This window comes from Macrotis lagotis, chromosome 1, assembly GCF_037893015.1.
Source record: "Macrotis lagotis isolate mMagLag1 chromosome 1, bilby.v1.9.chrom.fasta, whole genome shotgun sequence".
Classification (NCBI taxonomy): Eukaryota; Metazoa; Chordata; class Mammalia; order Peramelemorphia; family Peramelidae; genus Macrotis; species Macrotis lagotis.
In genome coordinates, this window is record NC_133658.1 from 902,923,802 (window position 1) to 902,933,717 (window position 9,916).

Sequence of the window (9,916 nt, forward strand, 5' to 3'; positions counted from 1 at the left end):
CTTTCCTTCCTGCTCTGGACTTCTTGTCAAGATAGGGGTCGGGGCAGCTAGGTGGTGCAGTAGATAAAGCACTGGCCCTGGAGTCAGGAGTACCTGGGTTCAAATCCAGTCTCAGACACTTAATAATTACCTAGCTGTGTGGCCTTGGGCAAGCCACTTAACCCCATTTGCCTTGCAAAAACTAAAAAAAAAAAAAAAAAAAAAAAAGGATAGGGGTCAAGATGCCCCCATCTCTCAAGACCTTTTTCATTTTTTTATTCACCCTAAAACCTTGCTTCATTTCTAATAGGATCATAAATTTAGAAAGCAATAACTTAGAGGTAACAAAGTCCAACATAATTATTTTACAGGGGGGGGTGGCTAAGTGGCACAGTGGATAAAGCACCGGCCCTGGAGTCAGGAGTACCTGGGTTCAAATCCGGTCTCAGACACTTAATAATTCCCTAGCTGTGTGGCCTTGGGCAAGTCACTTAACCCCATTGCCTTGCAAATACTAAAAAAAAATTATTATTTTACAGGGAAGGAAACTAAGGTCCAGAAGGGAAAAGGGACCGGGTTCAAGACCACTTTGTTTGTAGAAGAAGGTATTAGACTGGAACCAGGACTCAATTGTAGTTTTCTGGTCAATGGGAGTAGTAAGGATATATTTAGAAATTAAGGTAATTTTAAAGATGAAAGATATCAATAAATTTTAAGGGAAATTTTTTTTTTAATAAAGAGGAAAAAATTCACTGCTTTTTGTATTACCTAAACAGTAAACCATAGATTAGAAAAGGAGTTATTTCCTTTCTGGTGGAGATACACTTAAGGAAATAAAGCACATTTTTCTGTTACAATTCTAACTTCATCAAGTACTTCTCTTTCTCTATGGCTTGATCTCCAACCAGGAAAGCCATCATTGAGAGGAAGGATCTAAGCTGACACTCTGTTTAAGCAGCCCATGCTTTGTGGGTTTGGTTAGTTCCAATTCTGATATGAGGTTCATTAACTGAGAAGGAAGGGTATAGGCAGAGTTGCAGGCTCTGTCTATTTCTTTGTGTGTGTGTGTGTGTGTGTGTGTGTGTGTGTGTGTGTGTGTGTGTGTGTGTCCCTCAGGACTTAAAGGTTTGCACTTACCCACAGAGAAGGGGATGAAGGCATTATTCTTTTGCAGAGCTCTTGGGCATCCAAGAAGTAGTTGTGCTCAAAAATATGTTTTCTCAAAGTAACAAGGGTTTTTCAGACTGGAGCTCAGAAAAAGGAACATATCAGTACCCTGGCATGGATGTGAAAGAGAAGGAATGGTAGAAATGGTGAAAGAGAAGGTAGGAATGGTGCTCCCCTTATTTATATATCTAGATATCTCTAGATATTTCTATCTATATAATACATGACTTGAAGGGAGGAAGAATAATGTACCAACATCAGGGGTGCTGCAAGCACTGGCTTTGGGTACTCACCACTCCAAGGACCCCAGGATCCCAAAGTACTTCACCTTGGGAAGAAATAGCCTCGGAAAGAGGTGTCTTCAGTCACCATGTGAGGTAAACCCAGAGGAAGTAGGTCACTGAATCTCTGGATCTCATGGATGACAGCATCAGTGTAGGGCATATTGGCTTGATCCTTAAGTTCTGGAAGTCGGTTCTTCCCAATCACCTGGTCAATCTCTTCCTGAACTTTCTCTGGGAAAGAGGAAGGGATATATACACTCAACCACAGGAAGGACCAGAGAGGGGAAACTAGAAAACTGACAGATTAGTGAGTGCCACCACTTTACCAAACAGTGTTTTGGCATTCATACTAAAGGAATTCTGACTGGGCAGCTAGGTGGCACTATGGATAAAGTAACAGATCTGAAGTCAGGACAACTCAATTTCATGAATTCAAATCTAGCCTCAGTCACTCACTAGCTGTGTGACCCTGGGCAAGTGTTTTGACCCTGTTTGCCTCAGTTTCCTGGAGGAATGAGCTGGAGACAGAAATGGCAAACCACTCCAGTACTTCTGCCAAGAGAACCCCAAATGCAATCATGGAGAGTCAGACACAACTGAAAAAGTACTTAATTACCACAACTCTGATGACTTCAATTTGAAGTAGGAAAGCAGAATAGGGATAAGGGGACTCTACTCTGAATGCAGAAGTGGAAAGAATACCATCCCAGGAATTTGTTTCTTCGGTTAGTTTTATTTAATGTTTGGATAAATTATCTGGAGAGGGAAGGCAACCTCTCTGTCTCTGCCTATTTCATTCTCTCATCATCATCATCATCATCATCATCATTGTTGTTGATGAGGAAGATAACTACAATAGCCATCATTTATAGGGTACCAACTATGTGACTGGCATTTTGCTGAGCATTTAATCTCATTTATTTCATTTGATCCTCACAACAACCCTGAGTGGTAGTGTTATTTTTATACCCATTTTATAGTTGAGGAAACTGAGGCAGACTGAGGTTAAAAGACTTACCTAAGGTCCCATAGCCAGTGTCTGTGACCTGATTTGAACTCAGGTCTTCTTCAGTTCATTCACTTAGCTGCCTCTCTTGAGGTCAGACAGGTTCAAGACATGGAACTGATCATAATTGAATAGGTATAACTTATATCAGTTGACCCACTATTTAGGGGAAAGAGGAGGGAAGCGAGGGAGGCAGAAAAATGTGGAAATCAAAGGTTTACAAAAAGTTGACTGTTGAAAGGGGGGGGAAGAGATATGGGTCTGATTCTCAGCTTCAATGCAGACAAAGTTTGGGAACTTCACTGAGTATCATAGTTAGAAGATGGGTCTTCTCGGAAGACCATCCAAGTTACCCTTAGTATTTTTTGAATGAGAAGGAACATTAGTGGCCACCTAGATCAATTTACATACTCCAAGAAGAATTCCCACTATAATTCCCTGCAAGTGGTCAGCATCAGCTTTATGATTCCTAGGGAGGGGCAGCTAGGTTGCACAGTGGATAGAGTACCAGCCCTGGAGTCAGGAGAACCTGAGTTCAAATCTGACCTCAGACATGTAATAACTGCCTAGCTGTATGGCCTTGGGCAAGTCACTTAACTGCATTGCCTTAAATAAATTTTTAAAAAAGATTCCTAGGGAGGCAATATTTACACAACTACACAATATGAGACATCTACTTAACCTTAAACCTTCTAAAAATCTACTTATGTTTTTACAAACTTTATTTAGAGGAGACAAAATTTACAAAACTACACAATTTAAGATTCCTAGGGAGGGAACTTCCCACCCAGCCTCCTAAAACAATCACTCCCTTCCACTTTGGAACAGCTCTCATGATTAAGAAACTTCCTTGCTTCCAGCCTCAGTTGGCCACTTTGTCATTCTCTACCCTTCTCCGTTGTCCCTGGGTCTTTCCCTGGTTGTCAGTAAAAGGCTACTTCTTCCTCCACAGGACATTGTTTCAGATAATAAAAGAATTTATGATTTTCTTGCCCACCTCCTAAGCCCCAAGTCTTCTCTTCTACAGGCTAAACATACGTAGTTTCTTAAATTACTGTTCAAAGGACAAGGATGCAAAGTCTTCAACATCATAATTGCCCTCCTCTGGATACTGTCAATTTTTCAATGACATTCTTAAATTGTGATGTCCAGAATTAAATAGAATGTTCTAGTTCTGTTCTAATGAGGAAAGAGAAAAGGGTTAGCAGAACTAGCACCAAAACATTACTGGAAAATATTTCCCTTTTTATAGAGTCCAAGATTTTAATAACTTTTATGGTACCCACATCACACAACTGATAAATAATGAGCTTGTAACTCATTAAAACCCCCAGATCTTTTCTAAACTATTGTCTAACTAAGATTCCCCATCTTAAGCATGATGATTTTTTAACAAGATACAAAATTTTAATTTAATTTAATTCATTCCTGGTAGGTTTCATTCTGCTAGATTTGGTCTAACATTCTAGTTTGTCCAGGTCTTTTTGGGTCCAGTATTATTTTCTGCAAGGGGAAACTGAGTCCTTGAGAAAGGAAGGACTTGCCCAAGGTCTCTCATTAATCTAGAGGTAACACAAGCACTATAATATTAGCCTCTAGGCTTTCAGTCCTTGTACCTTCAGGAGGGCCCAGGGCTGCCCCACCCAAGATGCCTGCTCACCTGTCACCTGAGGATACTTGAGAAATGTGAGGCAGCCATATCTCAGGGTGGTGCTGGTTGTCTCAGTACCCGCGAAGAACAAATTCAGGACAATGGCGATAAGGGAATTATGATCAAACGCAGAATCTGTGTCCTCCTAGAATGGTTGACAACAGATAGAGAGGGAAGGGGCACAGAGAGCCAGCCAAGTTCTTTCATGTGTCTCACTGCCTCTTCTTTATAGGATCTCTCTCAGGGACTGAGGTTTCCTCTATTTTGTCCTGACCCCTGTACTGCCTCCTTTTTGTCAGTCCATGGGTGGATTAGAGCTTCCCTTCCCATGTCTCCCTCTCCCTCTCTCTAGCATCACTCTTTTCTCTCTCTTGCAGTTTTTCTTCCTCCCCAACCTTCTCTCCATCTCTTCCCTTCAGCCTCTTCCTTCCTATTGTCCCTCTCCCCATGCCTCTATATCTCTCAATTTTTTCTTAATTTCTGTGTCTTGTCCTGCCTCCCTCTCTCTGTTCACTCACACATTCATGCCCACACAGACACCCACACCCACCCAGAGACACACACACAGACACTCACACACCCACAGAGAGACACACACTCACACACACAAACATACACACACACACACAAACACGAGTTCACAAACACATTCACCCATTACAGTCTTTTCTGCAAGTCTCACTAGTTCCTGTGTATTGAGGGAAGGGGAAAGAGGGTGACTCACTTTCTCCATGCAGAGAAGGAAACTGTCTATGAAGTCCTGGGGGTCACTGGGGTCCAGGCTTTCTTGGTGCTCCTCAACCCTGCTAGCAATGAAGTCTTTGATGTGCTGAGCAATTTCCACTATACAATGATGGGACCCAGGAAAATACTTCAGCAAATGTGGAAACTGTTCATAGAGCTGAGAAGAGAGGGCAAGGGGGAGGACTCAGGCCTGGCTCTTCCCACAGGTCCCCTGGCTCTTCCCACAGGTCCCCTGGCTCTCAGCACACTTCAGTACGATACAAATACCCACCCTCCCCACCATGGTCTTTCCCTATCCTAGTCTCAAATTGCCCCTTTCTAAAAACCACATCTCTGCATCTCCCTGTCTCCTTTCTTTTGTCCTTCTTTCTGTTTCTTCCTTCTGGATTTTTACCTATAAGACAAATATAATTTAATATTCCAAATGAATACAACTCAATAGCTATCTTATTACCCTCCATAATGGTTGCATCTATTTGGGGCATGTCTCTACTATTGCTAAGTGATAAAATTCAAATTTGGCCTCAGATACTGACTGTGAGGGTTCAATGAGGTAATATTTGTAAAGGGATTGGCAAACTTTGAAGTGTTGCATGTATGTGTGATTTAAATAAAAAATAATATAAATGAAAATAAATAATATATAATGTGAATATACATAAAATATAAATTAAAATGAATAAATAAATATAAATAATATAATAAATATAAAATAACAAGATATTAAATATAATGATTATTATCATCACTGTCATCATATTAAGGACTAGTAGTAACCTCAAGCTGCCTTTTGTTCTCAGAATATCTTTGGTGTCTGTCTCTTGTCTTTTTCTGTTTTTCTCAGTCTCCCTCTGTATTTTAATGTCATTTTTAATCATCTGCTGTGTTGCTTGGCTCTAGGGATATGAATCTCCCCTTGCTCACAGCCTTCCCTCTCTATGCCCTCCCCTTTCCACTTCCCCTTATCTCCCTCCTTTTGTTCTCCCTTCATTATCTCTCGTGTCCCTTTCTCAGTGTCCATGGTATCTCCTTGTGTCTCTCTTTCATGGGTCCCCAAGTCATACCTGTATCCACGGGGAGGTGAGAATGACAAAATCTTCCAAGAAACTGATCAGTAGTTCCTGGAACTGGATATCCTGGTATGAAAAACGCTTCCCAAATACAATGGAACAGATAATGTTGGACGAGACTGCCTGGAAAAGGATGACAGGGTCCAGCAGGGCCCCTAGGGGGAAGAGAAACAGAAAAGGAAAGAATTCAGGAAGTGGTAAGAAGCTCTCTGGTGTTTATTATCTATGTCTCATTGCTTTCATCGGTAGCCCAGGGGAAGCTGGTTTTTGTTATTATTGTTGGGATAGTTTGCTCTCTCTCTCTCTCTCTCTCTCTCTCTCTCTCTCTCTCTCTCTCACTGAAAATCCTTAGGGCCCAAGAAAATAATTCCCAGAGGGAGCAGATTCTGAGACTCTGGGAAAAGGACCATCCTTCCCCACTTCTGGAATCCCTTCTGTGACAGGAGTAGGAGAGAGAAGGACACCATCAGGACTTGACCTCTCTCTTCTATTCTCATTCAGACTTTGGAGAAGAGATGACAGAAGTTATGGACAGTGAAGGCTGACCCTAGAGGGGAAGAGAGGATGCTCCACCACACTCAGTGTTGCCCTGAAATGGTTGGGTGCTTGAACAACTAAGAAACCTGTGGTTAGTGAACCAGGCAGAATTCCATCTTCCTTTCTTTTTCTAGAGCTTTCTAGATGAAGGAGTAAAGATTTTTCCCCATTCCTTTGTTATGAGTTTGCCACTATGCATGCTCTGGAAATAGCAACATTTACTCCGAAGACCTGGGAGGGAGTGGTTGTGATGGGGAGGGTTGATATTGTCTTTTGCATTTCAAATACATTTTATTGAAGCTATGTGCTATGTGCTCATAACAAACTAAGTGTCAAAACCTATGAATGGAAAGGAAAGAGACCTGGGAAAGTAGAATATCATAAGAATTTATAAAATAAAAATAGAAAACTGATAGCCAAAATATAAAGTTTCATATTTTAATATTCAATGACTATATCATGTCCTAGACTAGAGAGTCACCCAGGAGTCAGAGAAAACCCCACACAGAGCAAAACTCCATTTGGGGCATGAGACTACCAGAAGGGACCTAGCCAGTGCAGAAAAGGGCAACTCTAGAACAGAAGTCTCTGGTGAATGATAAAAATAACAGCAACAATAGTAATAGTCACCATTTATAAAGCACTTATTATGTGACAGACACTATGGGAAGCACTTTGCAATTGTGTCTCATTTGATACCACAAACCTGGGAGGTTCATTAATTATCATCATCATCATCATCATCATTATCTTCACTTTACAGATGAGGAAACTAAGGCAGACAGAAGTTAGGTGATCTCCCCAGGGTCACACAACTAAGAAATTTCTTAGGTTGGATTTGAACTCAGGTCTTCCTGAATCCAGGTCTAGCACACTATCCACTGGGCCACCTAGCTGCCTCAACATAAATGCTGAAGAAAATCTATGTTGGACTCTGACTTCGTTCAAACCCCTTGGCTGGATTTTTACCTGTTAAATTGGCACATGTGAGTCAGTACTCTGAATGATTAACACCACTCCACAAGTGTTCGCTTGCCTCCTATATATGACACATGGAGGGGACTCTTAGAAGGTCATCTTGTGTTTGATTTTATTCTTAACTTTTTGTCTCTCTCGTTCCCTCTCATCTTTTTCTCTGTCTGAGTCTTTATATTTTTCTCCTCTTATTTTTTGTGTATCTGCCTCCATTATTCAGCACTTCTGCACCTAATCCTGCTATCTCCTCTCCTCACCATGAGTTTTCTGGAGTTCCTCTACCAAGCATTGGGCTTCCATTTTTATTTTCTCTTCAATACTCTTCTTTCCCATCCCTATCCCTATCCTGAGGGTAGTCAATGAGAATCTGTGAATATTCTTCCATTCATATCCACCCGAAAAGAATCCTGGGACAAAGAGAAAGGAATTGGGGATGGGAGGGAAGGAGAGAGTTAGGACCTTCCCCACTCATATAATCAATGTATCATATACTTAACCCTCAAGTCCATGCCCTCCAACTTCTCTCCCCAGATAATTCCTTCTGATTCTTAATCCTCTTATCTCCTACATTGCTCACTCCTGCAATTCTCCTCCCCCATCCTAATGTCTCTCTTTATCCTTTTCCCCTAGCCTGGAAACTGTGGGCCGATGCACCTACTTTGTCATACTTCTCAGGGTCTCAACCCTCTGGCCACCTCTGCCCTGACTCCTATGGCAGAGCTCTAAACCGGGGTCTTAGATAATATAGATAATAATAATACTATTTCTGACTTTCTCTCCCTCTACTCCAAAGTCCCTTCCTCACATGTCTTATCCACTACGTTATTCCTCCCTGACTCTCTATCACCCCTCCTTCCCAATCTCTCCTAGCACTTTCCTGCATCGTTTCTCCCCCCTTCTCTCACAGGTCACTGATCCCTGAATCTCTCTGACTCCTGCATCTTGAGTCCATCAGTTTGGTCTTCATCATTGCACTTCCTTCTCTCACTGAATCCTTCCTGCCCTGATCTTCACCTCTGCTCTCTCCCCACACAAACAGGGTCCCCACAGCCTACTCACCATATCCCTGAAAGATTGAATCGCTATGGCAAGGATCCCATGGCCACTGAACACCTTTGCTTTGTCCACCACAGCTTCTTTGACAGCCTCTGGTCCACATGTGACAATAGCCGGTTGGGTACCCAGATAGACAGTGAACACATCCCCATACTTGGCTAGAAACTGTGAGACAAATGCACCCACTTTATCATACTCCTGCTAATGATGATGTCCTGGCTACCTCAGGGTCTCAACCCTTTGACCACTTCTGCCCTGGGGTCCCCATGACACAACTCTAAGGGTTTTAGATAATATAGTCTCTTAGATAGTAACAACTTCTTCCAAGGATTCACATTAAGATCAGTTTGATGGTTTAGTGAATAGGAATGAAGGGTCTGGAGTCAGGAAGACTCATCTTCCTGAGTTTCAATTCGCCTCAGATACTTACAACTGGATGACCTGGGGCAAGCCACTCATCGCTGTTTGCCTAAGTATCCTTAGCTGTAAAATGAAGAGGAGAAAAAAACAGCATACTACTCCATTATTTTTGCCAAGAAAATCCCAAATGGAATCAAGAAAAGCCAGACATGACTGAAAAGAACTTAACACCAAATTCTAAGATCCTGTCCAGTTCTGACATCCTTTGTTCTACAGTCATAGAATAAAAGATATTTAGAGAGAAAGAATCATTTGATTCAGAAATTTTAAATTTATTGATGCACTGATCAAAAGCATGACCTGAACCAGAACAAAATGTAATCCGGAAATGTTTAATGAAATAAGTGTACATTGCAACACTGATAATGTTAATTTGAGGTGTTCTAAGTTAATGTGCACCCTGAAATGATCTGTGTCTATATGGGCTGACATCACTCATTCAATTTAATCTCCCTATATTATAGACGGGAAAACTGAGGCTCAGAGATGCTAAGTGATTTTTTCCCAAATTACACAATAGTAAGTCAAGTTGATAAACATGGATTATAACCCTCCTATGATCCCTGTATATGCTAAGCTTTGGGGATATTGAGAAAAGCAAAAGTCATCCCAGTCCTCAAGGAGCTTACATTCAAATGAGGAATCAACATGTCAGCAACTGTATTCAACAAATTATAGCCAGGTTGAACTGGAGAGGATCTCAGAGGGAAGGTACTACCAAGTAACAAGAACAGTGAAAGGTTGGTATTTCAACTGGTCCATGTCCTCAAATTCCAAATTTTCAAACATTTGTCTCACTTCTTTCCCTTCTGACTTCACCCACTTCTATATCCAGATAAGACCCCAGACTCTTCTCCTTTAAGCCATAGATGGCATGACTTAAAAGAAGGAACCTTAGAAGTCATTTATTTAACATCTTTATTTTACAAAGGAGGAAACTGAGGCAAATAGGGTTAAGTGTCTTGTTAAGAATCTGTCACACACTAGATGTTTAATAAATGTTAACTGGCTGACTTGTTTTTCATTT

General features: G+C 41.3%; 1 pseudogene; it reads right to left on the reverse strand.

Moving 5' to 3' along the window:
- Positions 1 to 10: 10 nt before the first annotated feature.
- Positions 11 to 8,928, reverse strand: LOC141510258 (cytochrome P450 2B5-like; annotated as a pseudogene).
- Between the last annotated feature and the right edge of the window lie 988 nt (positions 8,929 to 9,916).